This window comes from Sus scrofa, chromosome 11 (genome assembly GCF_000003025.6).
Source record: "Sus scrofa isolate TJ Tabasco breed Duroc chromosome 11, Sscrofa11.1, whole genome shotgun sequence".
NCBI lineage: Eukaryota > Metazoa > Chordata > Mammalia > Artiodactyla > Suidae > Sus > Sus scrofa.
Genome location: NC_010453.5, coordinates 13,564,017 through 13,584,230, shown reverse-complemented (window position 1 = coordinate 13,584,230; position 20,214 = coordinate 13,564,017). Strand labels below are relative to the sequence as shown.

Genomic DNA, 20,214 nt, shown 5'->3' with positions numbered 1-20,214 from the left:
TCTTTCTCTCTATTTCTCTCCCTGGGGGAAAAGATTATACCTCAGCCATCACACATACCATACACTCCATAGATATTTCATTATTTGACAGATAGGATGGGTCTCCTGTCCACAAACTCCTTCCCATCCATTTCCTAAACTCTCAATCGGTCAATAAAAAAAATGAGTGAATGAATGTCGTACCTGTCCTCTAAAAAAAAAGGTCCTTTTAGAAGCATAGATGTTCTAGTTAGGTACAATCTTTATAACCATCTGATTCATTCCACATTAAAAAAATAAACAAAAACAATGCAAAACTGAAACCTAAAAGTAAGTTTGCCTGTCAAGATCCTTAAGCTAGTAATTATTCACACCATCTAGCCCTGGAAGCAGTGTCCTGGAAAATTCTCCTGCAGGTAGGTCTCTTCACCGTCCCCTCATGTTGATACTGATTTAGCGGAATAAGTGATCAAGAACTCAAAATGGTTCTCACAGCAATGGTTTGGCTGGATCCCAGGACTCCTTTCAGGGGACATTTAGGAAGCTAGTGTTCTAGCTTGGACATGGCTTCAGCAGCCCCAAGTGAACTTTTCTTCCAGTACCTATAGGACACCTGGTTTTCATGCCCCATGGGATGGCCCTTGTAAAGAAGAAGTAGCAGACAGTTCCATGGCTATTTAGAGTCACTAAATGCACAAGCGAAGCATGCACAAGGGAAGCATGGAGACCAATGTGCTGAAAATGTCCAGCACAGATGTGAATTATAGTAAACAGTCAATTGGCATTGTTTTGAAGAATGTTGAATGAAAACGAAGCCCACCAGGCTTGACTCGGAAGCCTTGTAAATACAAGCTGATCTCACCTCTACGAGAGTATCTAAACAAAAGGGGGTGCCATGCAAAGAGACAACCCAAACCAAGACAAAATTTTGAATATTTCTTCCCAGTTAAGAGGAATGAAAGGACCTGTTAGAAAGGAAGATACTTAGGAAAAAATACTTGTTTTGTAGATGACAAACATTAAGCTTGCTATAATCACAAGAAATCAATCTATCTCCATATCTAAAGTTTCTGTCTTCTCTCAATATAGAGGCTAGATTTCCCAAAGGAAGAGAATTTTGAACGTTTAAGAGAAAATTCTAAAAATAACCCCCAAATTTGGGTTGCTTTGCTGCTCAGAGTTTTACATTTTCAGTTTTATTATTAGGTTTCCAAATGTCTCATGATTTCTTTCTGACATACTAACACTTGTGTAATCAAACCCACCAGCGCATTCTTCACTCAGTGCCTCTACTCAAACTGGCGGTGAAGTAACCCCTGCGGGAAGACTAGAGGGCTGAATTTTATCTGAGGGCCGAGGAGAGGGAAATGACCAGCTACCTTCGTAGACAGAAGGGTAAGGGCCTGGATTAACAGCACAACCCACTGCTGCCAGACATAAGCAGCCAGGGTTCCAGAGGGTCTGCAGAAAGGCAGGATCTCCCTGGGGTCATTGCCTTGTGTTTACTGACTTACATGCATGAAAAGTTAGATTCGGCCCCAAATGCTAAGAGTCATGTAGGAAAGAAATCTAAGAGGAGACATTTCATTGCTTTTGATGTGTAAGAATCTGCAGATTTAGCCTTTGAGTGGCTCCAGAGAAGAATGTTTGCTCTGGAGGCAAGAACTCACATGCCAATTAAGTTCATTTATATTTGCTGTTTGATATACCATGAGGTCTTTGGCCTCAAAGCTCTATTTACATTTTTCAATGTCTGTGAATGGCAACATGATGTTTTGGAAACACTTAAAAGACTTTTTCATTAATTTCCTGAAAAATCAATGTACGTGACCATATAAATCTACAAGGAGAGCTGGCTTCACAAGGGGTGATGATGTCTCTCACACGTAGCATTTGACAAATTCAAGGCTATAAATTTTAATAGTTGAGGAAGCTTGGCAGGATTCCTTTTTGTTGTGACTGCCAGAATGTCTAGCCAATAAATAATCTAACGTACTCAAGAACTAACAAGCAGAAAAAGGTTAAATGAAATGTACCACTGGTGGAATAACAAATGGTGAGCAACTTTATTGTTTTGCTGAAACTGGAAAATATTACTGATCTTCAAGTAAGAAAGGGAAGTTGTGTATATTTTATTCTTAAATTATATGTTAAATATACAACTTTGGTAAGATTGCCAAAGTATTTGAAGTCTCATGAATAGACTTCCTTTGTATTTAGAGTGAAATGACTAAAAAAATCTATGACCATGTTCATGTTTTTAAAAAGGATGAAAGGATAGAAATAGCTGGCATTAAACACTTAATATCTCATTTCCCCAGGAAGTGGAGTTTGTCTGTTTTCTTCCAAGGATAAATAATTTGTAATCTTCCTTCCTTCCTTTCTCTTTCTTTTCTTTCCTTCTTTCTTTCTATCTCCCTGTCTTTTTTCCTTTCTTCTTTCTTTTCTTCCTTCCTTCCTTTATCATTTTACTAGTAACCACTGGAGTACAGTGGCCCTGCCTTTAGGCAAGTCTCAGTTAAGGCAATGCATTTAATGTTAACACCCATTTAATTCAAAAGCCTTGAAAATTAATAAGGAAAAACATTTCCTGAAGTATTTTAAACCAACAGCAGAGGGGGTGGGGGCAAGGAGAATAATATTTACCAATAGGCAACAAAATCCCTTAAAAATTCTCTAACCATCTATTTCACTCCATCTGCCATCTTCTTTCTCTGAGTTTTTCTATACCAGTACCTGTCCCTGCTACCACGCTTCCCAATTTCCAGGCCTGAGTAATTTTTTTCACAAAGGTAAGTGATCTTTTGCATAAAGGTACGTTCAACCTTCTCTTTGGACTTGTTAAACTCTGTGCCTTGACTCATTCAGAAGCCCCAAAAGCCCTGAAAGGAACCGAGCAGTAAACAGCCTTCTTTTGAGGAGGCAGGGGTAGGCAGAGGCTATTTTTAGACCCCTCTCCGACTCCAATCCACAGAGCTCTGCTTTCTGTCTCTTCATCATACAAGCAAAGGCTTTGAAATTCGTCATACAAGGTTCTAATCTTCTTTCTGTTTCAATTGCCTGACTTGTTTAACTCAGTCTTTAGATGACTCGGTTGTAATTGGCAAAACAGACAGCAGCAGATATAAAATTAAAGTCCCAGCATATATAAGTCACTCAGAGTATACTTTGTCCTCTTTAACACAAAGAGGCAGACACTCTTCTCATCAGTTGGCATGCTGTTATAAAAATGTTGGGTTGAGTCTTGAAATACTCCATTTATATGATTGGCTACTAGCCATTTAATGCGGTAAGACAAGCCTGCCTGAACCCTCAAAGCAGCGCCTTTGAAATCTCCCGACTCGGGAAATGTCCATGGACTTGGCGATCTAGTACCCAGGACCCCATCTTCCTAAGGGCCATCTTTTCATCTCCCGCAGGCTCTAAGAGGGAATTGGCCGAAGAAAGTAAAATTGCTTTCATAGAAGCTGGCATGCCCTGAGGTGAAACGATGGAGGCGTTGGAAGCACCAATATGCTCATCATGATTGCTTTTAAAATGCTCTCCACTGGAATTCGGCGAATGTTTTCTGCGTAACAGTCTGTGCTGGGCCATGTGCTAGACCACGATGGGGCGGAGATGCTGCACCTGCCAGTCGTGTGCTGGAGCCCATCGTTTCACATTCAGGAGCTCTGTGAAGTGGCTGGTAACTTGAAATCAGTGGCGGTGAGCATATTTACACGGATCAAATCAGAATATGGTACAAATCAGGCTGCCACACTCCAGAACAGATTTATGAAATGAGCGCTGACTCAGCCCTCAAGATTCTCAGTCTTGTCAAAGGTCCAACAGACTCAATTCAACTCCATCTAACAAGTACTAAAATAAAGGACCCCCGAGAAGAGCTCAGAGATGAGGTAAATTTAAACTTTTGTTCCATGTTGATATCAATACCGATCTGTGCCTCTTAGGTTGACATCTTTCTGAGAACAATTCTGGGATTTTCTGTTATCCCATTTTAACCTGGGGTAAACAGACTTGACTTCAAACTAACATAGCAACCCTTAGACAAAACAAGGAAAACTTTCCTTCTCAGTTGAAGACTCTCTCCTTTTGTATGACCTAAAAACAGCTTTCCTTCGCATACTTGATGTCAAGTGAAAAATTGCTTCTCATTCGCAGTGCCACATGAGGTGTTATAATAACAAAGCTGGTTGTTAGTAGAACATCTGAGCTTGTATATCCAAATGAACTTTGTTCTGCCAAACATGGGCAGATTTTGAATTCTCTGTCTTTGCTCAAAAATGGTGGATCCCGGAGTTTTCATTGTGGCTCAGCTGAAACAAATCTGACTAGTAACCATGAGGACATGGGTTCGATCCCTGGCCTTGCTCAATGGGTTAAGGATCCGAGGTTACCATGAGCTGTGGTGTAGGTTGCAGACATGACTGGATCCCACATTGCCGTGGTTGTGGTGTAGGTCGGCAGCTATAGCTCTGATTCGACCCGTGGCCTGGGAACCTCCCTATGCCGCGGGTGCAGCCCTAAAAAGACAAAAAAAAAAAAGGAAAAAAAACCTGGATTCCACTTGTTAGTGTAGATTATCCACACCTCTACCCTTTAAAGGGCAACTGCAGTCCTGACTCTCTTCAGCCCTGGTGCCCACTTCCCATGCTTTAAATCTCATTATTTTGGTGCAGAGGAGGGAATGCCTGCGAAGAATGCTGACAAAAGGCGCAGGAGACAGGCAGGATCCTTCCACCTGCAGCACCTTTTTTTGTGTGCTCAAGACCCTATGTAAACTACACTCCAGCTTATCAAGGCTGTCTTGAGAACTGTAAATAAAAGGAAAGAAAAGAGAAGAAAAAGAAACCCCGTACCCATTAGCAGTTAGTCTCCCCATTCCCATTACTTCCAGCCTCGACAGCTACTGAGATATTTGCTACCTCTAAGGATTTGTCTCTTCTGGACTTTTAACATGAATGGATTCGTACACTACAAATCAATCAATCAATCAATCAATCAATTTTTTCAGTGGGGAAGTTACAGGAAGGAGAGAAGAATCCTCTCCTGGTTCAGATTCACAAAGGAAAAAAAAAAATGGGTTCCAGCTCTCTTATTTCAGGGCCTTCAATGTAATGGGATGGGAAGTATTTTGCAATATCGTTGCTAGGTTCTGGGTATTTCAAGTAGTTAATAAATGAGACTTCGTTGGCTGCAGAATCAAACTACCACCTGTATTTCCAGTAAAGGGCAGTTTGTATCTGTGCTGGGGAAGGAGATTGGCTCAAAATATTTGGGGATTTTTCCCACATTTATTTAAAAAAGTAAACACTTTCTCTTAATAGGTTTACAGTGTCTCTTACAGCTTCTCTCCGGGGTCTGTTATCCCTCTCGGGGGATTAGCATCTTTACTTTCCTCACACTTCATGTTTAACATGCACCCGCGCACACACACACACACACACACACACACACACATTAACCAGCTTCATCACTCATTATTTGCTCATATTGACTCTGCAAAAAGCATATCCACCCTCAAAGGGTAAAAATTTTCCACTGCTTAACTGTATGCATTATAAGGGCAAGAATGATTAGTTTCTTGCTTTGGTATCCACAATCCTTAGTATTTATTGTATTTAGTAATATAAGCTGGAGGAAGGAAGGCAGGGAGGCAGGGAGGAGGGAGGGAAGAAGGGAAGGAGAAAGGGACACAAACTACGCAATTCTACTAAAAAGATAAATTATATACTGCTTTTAGTTGGGTGTCATTCCCACTTCACCTGATTGTGTGAAACACCTAGAGTATACTTTTTTAAATCTTAAATTCTACTTTAAAACCACCAAAATAGTGTCCCTAGGACACTCATTATTAATCACTCATTATTAAATAGTCTCTCCAGTTGATTCTGATATCACCTGGTTTGGGAACCACCACTGTCCAAATCAGTGCTAACATCATTGCCAGACGGCTCTACATCCCCAAACACAGCTGTCGATTTGGCATCAAAGGCCCTCTTTCTGAGCCCTTTGCACTGGTGAACAAAGCAAAGGCCTGAATGGTGAGGCGCTCACATTTTTTGAGGGACTATTTTAAATAAGGTTGTGGAGCAAGGCTACTTTGAGATGACATTTAGGTAAATACGCAAATGAAATCAATAACACTTTCATCATTCAATGTAATTTATTTATTTTTTTGTCTTTTTTTTGCTATTTCTTGGGCCGCTCCCTCGGCATATGGAGGTTCCCAGGCTAGGGGTCGAATCGGAGCTGTAGCCACCAGCCCATGCCAGAGCCACAAGCAACGCGGGATCCGAGCCGCTTCTGCAACCTACACCACAGCTCACGGCAACGCCGGATCGTTAACCCACTAAGCAAGGGCAGGGACCGAACCAGCAACCTCATTCAATGTAATTTAAAATATCTTCCTAATTTCTATGGGGGAAAATGGACTCTGAGAGAGCTTTATAGAACATGCGTTTTGGAGGATATAGTTTTGTTGTGATTTGTTTATGAAAACCACGCAAACTCTTTTCTTCCATCAGAAGCAATTTGATTTGCTTCATATAAATGTGTACTCAGTGACAAGCCCACTTTAAAAGAAGAGATTATCTTTAAAAGTCTGTTGAAAAATGAAAAAATACAAGTCCTTAGGCTTTCAGCTATGTTTCTCTGACTAAACTGATAACGCAAAAATAGCTCAAGCTCTAAAATTATATTGTATGAAATTATGGATGCACAAGAATCAGTTTCCTCCGAGCTTTGATAATTACATTTTAAATAAAGTAATGACATGCTGTAATTATAATATTAAAATACTAAGATAATCAAAAGCTCAAAAGGAGTATTCTGGGCTTCTAAAAGATTTTGTAAATGTCATTAACATTTTCCCTGTATTTCAATTACATCATAGGAAGACATTATTTTCACTTTTCTGTTCACATCTAACTGGCAATCTTTTTGACACAGATAGAATCATTGCCATTGTATCTACCTAATAACATTGATTTTAGAAATTCTTATTTTATGCAACGCCCTCAATTTTTCCTTCCAGCAGGGGGAAAAAAAAATCCCTTTGCTTTCACTGATTCTAAGACTTTGTTCCATCAAATATCTTCTCTTGCAGTTTTGGCTTCTTCTTCTACACTTCATATCTTCTTTTAAAGAACATAGTATCTCAAAATTCTCCTCTGTATTGAAAGTAAACTAAGACTATAACATCTTTAGGGATTTGGCCACTGTTTGAAGTATTACAGCTCTTTTCATCATGCTCTTAAACTTTTTTTGCAAAGACTGGACTGCATCCTCTGCTCACTACTATATTTCTCTTACTCTCTCTTCCATCTCGATTCTGTACCCTTTGTTCCAGCAAATAGGTGTCTTATGGTTTGCTAATGCCTCAAGTCACATAGAACTCAAGGGTCTTATCTCTGGCCACATACGACTTGAAATTTTGCATGTTTTGATTTCTACAGCACCTTGTTCTGGAAGTCTTCATAAAAAGAAGCAAGTCACTTTCTTGCTTCATTCTCTATCCCTTTGCTTGGTCTCATTCTTCTTTACTGTTTTCATCAATCATAAATTCCATTTCTTCATCTATTTTAATATCGCTTTCCCATGTTCTAGTATCAGCTTGTCTTCAGTCTCTTGCTTAATGATTCATTTCCTGTTTTCAATCATTTAGCTATGAAAGTGCTCATTACTATAACTGAAGTTTTATCCCTATTATTCAATGATAAATATGTCCCTTACCGTCATGATTACCTAAGTATGTATGGACATGAGGATTAGAGCAGACAAGAATATAATTTATTGTTTGTGGTGCTGTGCCATGTGTGTATTACTGTGTTCAAGGAATAACGTAATGATAGTAACAAGGAGAAATGGCCAAATATCCTGCTTTCCATTACATTTTCCAAACGAGAAAATCATTTATCTCAATTGTGAAGAATAAATAAAACATTTGTCAAAATGTATGAAGAAAAGGTATTCTAGGCAGAAGAAATGATATATGTAAACATTTAGACTCTGAGTTATGTGATAATAATATTTCGATCTACTTTTCTGGTCATCTTTCTCCCCTAGGCTTCAAAGTTGCCTTTCTACCTATCTAATTGACTGCCCCCAAAGGACAGCTGGGCAAGCTTTCAAAACAAACACTTTCTCCTTTCTCCCACTTTCTCCTCTACATCTGTTTTCCATCTCAGTTAATGACAACCTCATTATCCCAATCATCTAGTGATTTTTGGAGATAGCTTGAACCCTTCCTCACCTTCTCTACACAACACATTTACCCAGCATTAGGAAATTTATCTTCATATTTCTTGCATCTGTTAACATTCTTTCCAAGCTGTATCTATCAATTCATGTATTCATTTTTAATGAAGTACTTATTGAATGTCTTCTCTGGGATTCCCCAAGGTAGCTTCCTAGGACTACAGCCATGAACCAATCAAGGAAATTGTCTCTTCTGACTTTACGTTTCATAATAATCATGTTAACCAACATGAATGCTGTGTAATTTTAGGTAAGGATAGAGTGTGTGCAGAAATAGCGCTTCTTTGATGTGGCTTTCTTAAATAGGTTGGACCAGGAAAGCAGAAGGAGGAACATCAGTTGAGAATGCGACAGATTCACCGCCATGGATACTACTGGGCGTCTTTAAGTACCTATACATGCAGAGCAGCACCGTATGATGAGAAAGCCAGGGAGAGCAATCACAGAAATAGCACAAATAAATAAGTGCTCTGCGTCTTCTCCTTCCTCTCCAGCATTTCTCCACTAGTGCTAGCTTCAAGAACGCTAAAGAAGGGCTGACATTTAACAGATGCTGAAGGTGTAGAAGGAATTTACACACTCACTTAAAAACGTTTGCTAAATACACAGTTCCTTTGATTACCAACGGATAAAATGCAAGATGAAAATATATCATTATTTAATGGGAACACTAATGCCATGGATGTTCCTTACTTCTCTTTTCAAAATCAGGGATTAAAGATCCCAGAAGACCAGCTTCCAAAATGCCAAGAAACTAATAAATGACTCTGACAAGTGACTTTGTAAAAATAACATTGACCATAAACTTAAAAAAAAAAAAACAATCCAGCCATTTGGAACCTGTTATAAAGGAACATCTATCTTGGACAATGGAGAAAAGCCTAGATATATTATCCATAGCAATGAAAACTACTAGTTTAAGAGTAATTATAAATGAATGGTTCAACCTTCTTCCACACTATTCCTGATTTGCAAATCGTGGGGGCACACCACGAGATAATGAACAGGTTTAACAGAGTGAGAACTTTAGTGCTAAACGCTTTGTTCAGAGGTAAACACATTGATTTTATGGGTAAGAAAGAGTAGTGCTTCTTTTTGGGTTTGTTTGTTTGCCTCCCTATTTTTATTTCCAGGCAATAAAAGACACCAAATTAGATTTTTTTACAAGTAATATTGCATGGGTGTGATAATGACGTATTGTATTTACTGTAATTTTTTAGTCCTGGTACGTATTTACTCCAGTAAAAATCAAAACACACAATTTCTTCTGAAACAACGACTTACCTTCCATATAATATGCCTTCACAATGTTTTTTTCAATTCAAACTAATGTTAGTGAAAAAGAAATGTGGATGATTGTAACTATCCATTCGTTAACGCAAAAAGACAGGAGGGATGTTGGTTTTAAGAAACAGGAAGATCTGGCGATGTGAGAGTGTTTTAGCTTCTATCCAATTACTCGTCATTCCTGTTCCTACTACACTGGGTACCAACCATATTATTCTCTTTCACACAAAGCTTTGTACCCTGGGGCTGGAATATGGCTGTGGGCAGTTCTAGGGCTGCAGCACTCCAGCTAAGCAACAGTGCACTTTCAACTCTCTCTGAAGGTATCAGGTGGTGGGTTGTAGTATTAGTATGCACAGTATAAAGTAAGATCCTGATTGGTCTGCGTTACATCACACACTATCCATGGGTCAGTTACTGCAGCCAGGGGAATGAAATGTTGTTGAATCACATGGACGATCCTAAATTAGTGGTGCTGGTAGAATGCTATAATTAGCATCCAGAACTACATGCATTGAATCATAGGGGTGGATCAGTACATGGATGACAAAAAAAGCACCATTAGAAAAAGTATGTATCTGTTTCAGATACGACTGTATTATGATAACATATTTATCTATAGTTATTAAATAAATCCATATTCATAGTATTGCATGTAAATGCATTGTTTACAAAATTTAAATTTCTTGACAAAAGTACAGGAGAGAGAATCTCTAAAATTTTAAAAACCTGTCCTAGTCCTACCGTTTTGTTCTAGTTATCATTAAGAGTTACCACATGTTCTGGGCTCTGTTGGCCTCTTGCCCCAAATATAAACCCATTGTCCCTCACATAATTTAGAATATAAAAGACAGAGAAGGAAAGAATTCACCTTTGACATACCTACCCTTATTTCGAGTCATGCTATTTCTCGGATCTTTTTGAAGGTGGATCTTTTCTTGTCCATTGATAGTTCCTTGATTTTTTTTTTCTGCTTTAGCTACTTTCGTGTATTCTGTCTCTTGTAGATATTGATCTCTGGCACTTAGGTAAATCTCTAGAGCCATTTTTTCTCCTCTGGACTTCAAATTTATTCCTGGTAAAACTCTGTTATCCATCAGATCTTTCTACTAACTCAGACTCTAGAAACAGTTTTTTCTGTGTAAGAGTTATTCCCTACCATCCAATCCTCTCATCAAAGTGGAACATGATTGCTGGGTATCTCACCTGAGTCTTTAAATGGAGTCCACCAGCTGAAGAAAGTAAATGAACGTGATTTTGGCACAGAGTCCACAGCCTGCACTCAGCCTTAACAAGCTGCCCATGGCCGCTGCTTGGTTTGCTTTTCATTTATCTTTTTTTTTTTTTTCCTGGATTCATAGTCCAATCACAAATACCTACCCCAGCTCTTCACTCCTGTATTGGTAACCTCTGCTGCCTCTTCTCTCTTTTCTGTGTCTCTGATTTTGCTTGTCCTGCTCTTTCCAGAACCAACTTGAAGATGTCTTCATTTTCTCTGTTTTATCTCAGCTCTAGATGTCACTAGATCTAAACATGTTTTGCATCCAAGAGGGTTTTTTCATAGGTAGAGCCACAATGGTCTTTCTGTCACAGTGTAGGAGAAAATGTCCTGATAAAAATGTAGAAAGGAGACCCCAGCCATGATGACTAAGCAAAGTCCAGCCAACTGCCCCAACCACCCCTCCCCCACACATCTGCATCTGGAAACTTGACAGTTCTCACTCTGGTCCACCACGCACGGACACGGAAGAACTAGCCCGTAAAAGCCTTGTGAAACCCCTCTTCCGGGTTCAGACTCCAGAGAACCATCTCCTCTGAGCCCACCGGTGTAATAAACCTGAGTTCTCCAGCTCTCTGAGTGCTCGCTTGGTTTCTCTCTGGGTGAAAGAGCTGATACACTGCAGCCTCAGGGCTGCTGGAGCTGGTACGTTACAGCCACAGGGCTGTCGCCAGAGCTGATACACTGTGGCGCAGGGCTGCCGGGCAGCTACCGTAATATTTCTGGAGGCCCCAGTGAGATTCCAACCATTCTGGCCCCTTGAGCCACCGGAATGGAGGCAAGCCCACCTGGGAGCAGGGGAGCCTCAAACTGAACAAAGCAGTGCACCACCCCATGGTATTCTGGGTCCTCCTTCGTGAGTGGCATTCCTGACTCCTGGGTGACCAACCTGACCAGACTCAGTGGAGAGACGGACCAACTCACCAGGAAGGCATCCGGACAAGGTAGGGCCCCGGGGCCAACCCCAGTCAGGTCCTGCCCCAGCGGGCAGAAGAGGGGACTGATCACCCCCTGAGGGAGACTCTCCCGGTCGGAAGCTGTGTCTGACCGGAGCAGCAGTCCTCGTGCTCCAGGCTGGAAGCAGAGGAACTTCTTGCTTGGGTGGAGCAACCGTCGGGAGTAGCCGATTGAAAGTTGTGCTTGATCGAGCTACTCGTTAGGGACTCCCAGGGAGTGGAAGGCATTGTGATAACCTCTGAGTGTGTGTGAGAGTGAATGAGCAGTCTGATTCACTTGCACTTCAGGTTCAAGTTTGTGGCTCCATGGTCTTAGCGGCTACGGAGTCTGAGTGGGTCCTAACCTGCAGTTCCGTGGTGACCTCGTATGGCTTATGGCTGTAGTGGACTCTGAGGGTTCTCTTCCCTCCCTGCGAGTCCAGTCCAAGTTCAGGGCTTATACGAACCAGCCAATTGCTAAGAGGCACCTAAACTCCGGAGAGGGGGGCGGTCAGGCGGACCTCTGATTGGCCACCTTCTGAGAAGGGGGCACCCTCCCTTGTTTTGTCTGCGACACCAGCACGGGGAGGCTACACGGGGTGGAGGGACCTAGCCCAGAAGCCCATGAGCCAGAGACCCCTGTGCTCCCACCATTTGGGCCATAAATTCCTCCAAGGAGATAATCTAACTTGACCTTGCCCCAGGGCTTCGAGGAACTCCCAGCCCAGATTCTAAACCAGCTGTGGGACTGCTCATTTTGTCAGTTCACTGGGGCCCAGGGTCTGAGTCAGGGAGACAAGCCTGTCATCCCCGTCTCACTCCAGGGTATAGGGAGGATTGGGTACAAGGTCCCCTGTCCTTTGCCCAAACATTAGAACTTGTCTCAGCGTGCCTTCCCGAGACCTGGGGCCTAGATGGATCAGAGACACTTGCAACAAAGTAGGTGCTCTCCCTGGCCATAGAGTGAGCTGAGTGGGAGCTGTCTTGATTTCAGGAGTGGCGGAGGCAACGCTATTGGGGATACCACCCGCAAGGTCAGAGAAGGTGTCATGATATCAGGCCATAGACGAGATCCACAGAAAGACACCGGGGGTTAGCCCAAGTCTAAACCCACAGTCCTAGACGGTGTGATCAAAGATTTCAAAAAGGGATTTTCTGAAGATTATGGTGTAAAACTAACCTGATCTTTCATCATTTCCTTTGTTATTACCTCAAATAGACTTATGGGGGCAAAGGAACCAGACCTGTAGATGTTAAGACCACCCTGAGTTGTTACCATGCCTGTGGGGAAAAAGGAGTTCTTAACTAGTAGTCATCCAACTTAGGCCAAGTGTTTAGCCTCAGAGCCTCAGCATAGTCAGTTTTGCTTTTTCTATTTACTTTCACCCTGGTTGGAGAAATCAATGGTTGGTTCATCCAATTTACCTGTTAACTGTGGCTTAGAAACTTAGCTAACATTAATAAAGGGCATGTCAGAGCGAGCATCTTAGGATCTGAAAACTCGGGGCAGGGCCTGTATGCCTGGGTTTTCTTTACCTCTGTCCAGAGACAGGCAATGGGCAGGGACAATGGGAAGAGAGGCTATGCTGGTAAAGAGTGGTTAATTCCAGTCAGCCTGAGGTCGGATGGGACATTTGACCACTAATGTCTAGCTGATCCATATAAGAGAGGGGACACCCTCACTTAACCAAGAAGGAACAATAGGCACTGGATGCTGATCTTTTCTCTTTATCGGATGGGAGCCACACCCTCAAGCCTGGTGCAGGACTCACTAGCAACCCCTCTGACATGTGCCTTGAAGAACTGGAAAAAGTTTGACATTTAATTTTCTTTTGAACAAAAGCCTGGCCACTATATAATCTGTCAGATGGAGAGTGATGGCCATCCGAGGGCTCTCTAGCTTGTAATACTATTCTCCAATTAGCCAGAAGTTAATCAGCCTTCTCCAATACTGCCCAAGGCTCCTCCTCTTCCCCCTCTAGTGCCAAAGTTGTATCTCTCTCTACTCCCTTTACAAGAAGTAGCAAACAGAGAGTGGGGACCAAATATAGGTCCATATGCCTATTTCACTTCAGGACTTAAGGCAAATAAAAACAGATTTGGGAAAATTTGCTGATGACCCAGATATATTGAGGTCTTTCAGGGTCTTGTGCAGTCCTTTGAGTCAGCCTGGAAGGATGTCATGTTATTACTAAAAAAGACATTGACTATAAGTAAAAAAAATAAATAAATAAATAAATAAATAAATAAATAAATAAATAAATAAATAAAATAAAGTCATTGAAACTGCTCCAAGCTGGGGAATATGAATGGAATGATGCTATAAATGCCAGAGGCAAATTAGAAGAGATAGAACAAGATTCCCCACAGGGTGTCAGGCAGTTCCTACGAGTGATACCAGTTGGGCTGCTGATGAGGGAGATAACCACAATTGGCATAGAAATCATTTTATTACTTGTATAGTTGAGGGATTAAAAGACTCATGAGTAAAGCCTGTTAAAAACTATCGGAGGTTTACTAAGGGAACAAGAGTCCATCAGCTTTCTTGGACTCAGAAAGGCATTGAGAAAACATATACCAAGGAACCCAGAAACAATGGAGGGCCAAATAATTCTTAAGGATAAATTCATCACTCAATCAGTGCCAGATATATGGAGAAAGCTCCAAAAATTGGCTTTTGGCCCTGATCAGGACCTGGAGCACCTCCTCAGAGTAGCAACTCAAGTATGTTATAATCAGAGCCAGGAAGAATGAAAGGAGGACAAGAGGAGAGAAAGAGAAAAGGCTGAGGCTCTAGTTACAGCTTTACAGAGAGTCAGCCTGGGAGTTTCCAAGGTGAGAGGACTAGGGCAGAGACCTATGTCCGGAGCCTGTTTCCATTGTGGAAAAGAGGGACCCTTTAAAAGGGAATGCCCCAAGACTCAGACCACAGCACCTAGGCTATACCCCATATGTTGGGGAGATTACTGGAAGAGGGACTGCCCCTGAAGACGAAGGCTTCTGGGGTTGACCCCCTCAGGCCCAGGATCAAGACTGATGGGACATTTCCATAATGGCTTCTGTCCTTATCACCACTCAGGAGGCCTGGGTGACTCTAAATGTAAGAAGACAGCCTGTTGACTTCCTCCTGAATTCGGGAGCCACTTTTCAGTCCTCCCTTCCAATCCTGGGCCCCTCCCTCATGAATCTGCCACATTCATGTTTCTGGCAAGCCGGTTACAAAATTTTTACACAACCTTTGAGTTGTGACTGGGAAATCCATTTTCTTCTCTCATGCTTTTCTGATTGTTCCTCTTTCAGAAAGAGATATTTTGTAAGAGGTTAAAGCTTCAATTCACATGGCAATGGAGGATTTCCCATTATGGCGTAGCAGAAACAAATCCAACTAGGAACCATGAGGTTGAGGGTCCAATCCCTGGCTTTGCTCAGTGGGTTGGGGATCCAGCGCTGAGGTGAGCTGTGGTATAGATTGCAGGCATGGATCAGATCCCACATTGCTGTGGCTGTGGCATAGGCTGGCAACTTCAGCTATGATTGAACCCCTAGCCTGGGAACCTCCATATGCTGGGGGTGCAGCTCTAAAAAAAAAAGGCACATGGCAAGGAAGCCTAATCAAGGTTTATGCCTACCTTTGATGGAAGTATATATTGACCCAGAAGTCTGGGCCATAGGAGGAAACATAGGAAGAGCAAAGAATACTCAACTGGTTGAAATAAGTCTTAAAGATCAGAACTTATTTCTTTGCCAAAAGCAATATCCTCTGAGACCCAAGGCACGACAGGGACTTACCCCAATTATAGGAAACATAAGAGGACAGAGATTGTTAATTGAATGTATCAGCCCTTGTAACACTCCTATATTGGGAGTGCAAAAACTTAACAGTGATTGGTTCCTAGTACAAGGCCTTCGTCTCATAAATGAGACACTGGTCCCATTACATCCAGCGGTGCCCAATCCCTACACTCTTCTTTCACAAATTCCAGAAACAGCAGAATAGGTTACTGTATTAGATTTAAAAGATGACTTTATTGTGCATTTCCTTGACTAAGGCTTTGCATATATAAATTCTCAAAATATGGAAGGTAACTAACTGGCCAGAATTAATTTTAGGTTCAAGTAAACTGGGACATATTCAGTATTAAATTAATATCTTAAATTAGAATTGAAGTTTGCTGATCTAATTAATAAATACATGTCATTACAGCTGTCGACATTAGGTATAATATCTTATCGTACCTAGGTTTAACAGAGGTCAAATGAGACACCGAGACATCGGTTACTAAACAGAAACTAAAGATATTTAGAATGATTAATCAACATGATCAGTGCCACCCTGAGATGGTCTCTATAAGAAAAACATGCGTTTTCAGAAATTATAAAGGACAGTCCGTGGTTGCTTGAGAAAAGTACAATGTGTGTGCTTTCAATACAGAAGGAATGAGGGATGGAATTGCATTCTATTACAGCAAAAGAAAGATAGTCTGTCTTCAGCTGATTGCTCTGGTTGGAAAATAAGGAACAGACTAATATGGATACAGAAAGTGATACAAGGTGTGTGGGAAGTGGACACTGGGAAGAGGATTTTGTGCATGGTGAGGTCAGTTTAGAATATATTTAAGTAAGTTAACTTTTAAGGTGGTGCCATAAATCATACTCCTCACAAGGACCTAAGGTAGCTTTCAATTACATGCTGACCAAGGCATACAAATATGTCACAACCAGCCAGAGAAATCAGAAAAATCATACAAGGTACCTGTGCTATTATAAAATCTAAATGTTGTATTCCTGATTGTTCACAGAATGTGTCTAATTCCCTGCTAGATCTTCAACAGTAGACTCATGAGCTGTCCTATCCAGCTCCAGCTTTTGGAGCTGCCCTGTGGAACCAGCTGACCTCCTCCTCCTGGTGAAAATATTTCTTCACCATATTCATTGTGATCTTGATCCTTTTATTCAGACCCTGTATAATTAATTGTATTTCTTGCTTCATTACATCCTTATTAAAAGCTATCAACCTTCAAATGTTGATAGAAGGGGTACCCAAAGCAATGTATCAAAGCCCACTTTACCGTCCCATGAGTGGAGACCTAACTGCTTTCCCTAATGATGACCCTTTTCAGCAGGAAGAAGTCAGAGCAGTCATCGCCCCTTTTCCCCACAGTTAGAGTCTCCAACTTGGGGGGGAAATTGAGGCAGAATATTAACTCAGGTAGTCAGTGGAGGAACATGGGCTTTGATGCATTCTTTGATGTGGCTATTGATGAACATTTGTAAATTAAGGGTTGCATAGCAACCCCAACTGCTATAAAGGCTACAGGTATTATCCCATGGATCCATCACACCAGAGTCAAGAAGCCTGCATCGGCTGCTGACACCGACACCTGGGAGGCTGTACAGCACTGGAGAATCCCCTCAAGATCAAGTTCCAGAAACTCCCTTTGCCATTGTCAGAGAGTGCTAAGCCCTGCTCTGGCCACCCCTGGAAGCTGGTCAGTCTACGCATGGTAGAAGCCTGAGGAGTTCCACATGAGACTTTACTTGAACTCGTGTTCTGGTCGTGGACGTTAGTCATTGAAACCACCCTAACCGTTGTACTTGAAGTCGGAAATGGGAAGAGAGCCCTAGGTTGCTTATTTGTGTGGGAGTCCTCCCCATCCCCAGTTGACAAACATAATGAGGGGACTCGTCACCCTAATAATAGCCTTTATGACCAACAAACAGATCCAGGTTCCCCCACCCATGGAGTTCAATAGTATCTCAAATGTCAAAATTGCTATACAAGACTGATTGATGGGCATGATTGCACGAGAACAACCCTACAGGGGTACGAGACATTGAGGTCAAGGCTCACCCCACAGCTGTAGAGGACCTCATTAAGCTGGAAGGAACACTAGGCGGGTTCACCTACACATTACATACAGAGGTAAATAGCACTGCCATCATCCACACCCTGCTCTCCAGCACCAGCATCACCATCAATCCAGTAGTCTGCTGAAAGACCTAAAACTGGAGCATGCAGAGCCATGGGGATACCCGGAACGAGGCTGGCCCATGGGGATAATTAGTGTGTTAGTGGGAAAACAGCCTGTCTTTTCAAAACCGAGGGGTAGGACATTCTGTCTTTAGAGGATTATTTTGGTTTGCTAGAGTACCTCTGTTAGAGAGATCAGTACTTAACCTGACTGTAATGGTTCAAGAGTCTTGGAAGGCCACCGTAGCAGCCATAAAAGTCCAAAACAATTGGACTCCCGGCAAAGGGGATGTTACAAAACAGAAGGGGACAAGAATAACTGACAGCAGAAAAGGGGAACTCTGTTTATTCCTTAAGGAAGAATGCTGTCTTTATGCCAAAAAGTCAGGAGTAATCAGCGGCATGGCACAATTAAAAGAGTGAATAACCAAGAGGAGGCAAGAATTGGCAGAGTCTTCAAACTACTGGAATAAGATGATCTGGAGCTGGGCTTCACGGCTCCTACACTTAACTGGGCCTCTGACTAAACTCACCGTCATTGCCCTCTTGTTTGAGCCCTGAATTCTTAATGCAATTACTCATTTCATAACCACACGAATTGGGTCTATAAGGTTGCAAATGTTAGTCAGGACACAGTATGCTCCCCCCTGGACACACCAGACACAGACAACTTGACCTCTAAAAATTCATGCTTGCTCCAAGAAAGTGAAAAAGCATCAAGAGGGGGGAATGTAGGAGAAAATGTCCTGATAAAAACGTAGAAAGGAGACCCTGGCCATGATGACTAAGCAAAGTCCAGCCAACTGCCCCAACCACCCCTCCCCCACACATCTGCATCTGGAAACTTGACAGTTCTCACTCTGGTCCACCATGCACGGACACGGAAGAACTAGCCCATAAAAGCCTTGTGAAACCCCTCTTCCGGGCTCAGACCCCAGAGAGCCATCTCCTCTGAGCCCACCGGTGTAATAAACCTGAGTTCTCCAGCTCTCCGAGTGCTCGCTTGGTTTCTCTCTGGGTGAAAGAGCTGATACACTGCAGCCTCAGGGCTGCTGGAGCTGGTACGTTACAGCCACAGGGCTGTCGCCAGAGCTGATACACTGCGGTGCAGGGCTGCTGGGCAGCTGCCGTAACAACAGTTTTGGACACGATCAATATGAACTTTGGGTGCTGTTAGCACATCATCTTGGGGGTTTTAGTCTAAATCCTGGCCACCAGAATCTTAGAAAAATGACCAACCTCACGATGCCTGTACCATCATGGAAGTAGGAGACATTGTGGTCTCAATGTCCATTTCATTGAGTACATTTTATTAAATATATATATGTACATACACACAATTTAATGCAAAGACCATGGTAAAGGAGCTGAGCTCTGTCTAACCATACTGTATTCATCAAAAAATACTTCAAAACATTCACAAGGAAATGCAAGCTATCTTTGGAAGGTAATATCTGTGGGAAAAATACATATTAGAAACTTGGAGAGGATTTAAAGAGCAAAATGGAGAAGGAAGTCAGACTCAGACGGGTGGATTGTCCAACAGCTGTAAAGCTCTTGTCTTAAGAAAAGAAGACAGCTCATTTCAATCCCAATGAAATGTCCTCCTTTTAAAGTTTTCCCAGCAAGGAGTGTCACCTCTTCACCCAGCCAGTGGCCTTTCCAGGAGGAAAGACATCAGGGTGGAGAGGAGGCAAGCATCTTGTGGCTCGTAGCCGGCTCGGTTCCCCTTGAGCTCCAGACTGCTGCCTCCCGAGCCCAATCCCCTAAAATGAAGGATGCCCATGACACTGCAATTCCTACAATTCCTGGTGGTTCCCTTAGATCTGAAGGTAGGAAGCCTGGTCCAAACATATTCCAAAACTACCCATATCTGACGATCCCAGATCCCAAATCCATCTGTTTGGAAATGGTAATATTCCTACCTAGACCACCGAAAGGGTAGTTACCACAGTGGCCAAATGGGCAACTATAAATCACTAATCCAGAAATGGGCATTAGAGATTATTTAGCCCAAGTCCGTATTTTTTAGCTGAGATAACTGAGTTGCAAAGTGATAAAATGATTTACTCTGTCATGTAGTAAGTTAACAACGTTTTAGACTTCAACACTTCAGTGTTTGGTGCACTGACTCACACTGCCTGCCATGTTTTTCCCATAAACAAATGATCAGAGCAGATTCATTTCTGAAATAAAACCCTTCTCCTGGCTGACATCTTAGGGAACATGAAGACACTTAAATAATAAAACACCATCAAAGCTTTCAAAGAAGTGGCCTTATTTACAAGAGTAATGGCCAGGAAACAATAATCTCTTCCTGTGGCACTTTTTATTTTTCCTGCTTTTTAGGGCCACACCTGTAGCATATAGAGGTCCCCAGGCTAGGGGTTGAATCTGAGCCACAGCTGCCAGCCTGCGCCATAGCCACAGTAATGCCAGATCCAAGCTGCATCTTTGACCCACACCACAGCTCACAGCAATGCCAGAGCCTTAACCCACTGAGT

The 20,214-nt window shown here is 42.2% G+C and overlaps 1 protein-coding gene across 3 annotated transcripts in view; it reads right to left on the bottom strand.

Annotated features, from left to right (window-relative positions):
• Nucleotides 1-20,214, bottom strand: part of UFM1 (ubiquitin fold modifier 1) — a 262,633-nt gene that overhangs the window by 195,216 nt on the left and 47,203 nt on the right. The gene's annotated exons all lie outside the window — the stretch shown is intronic.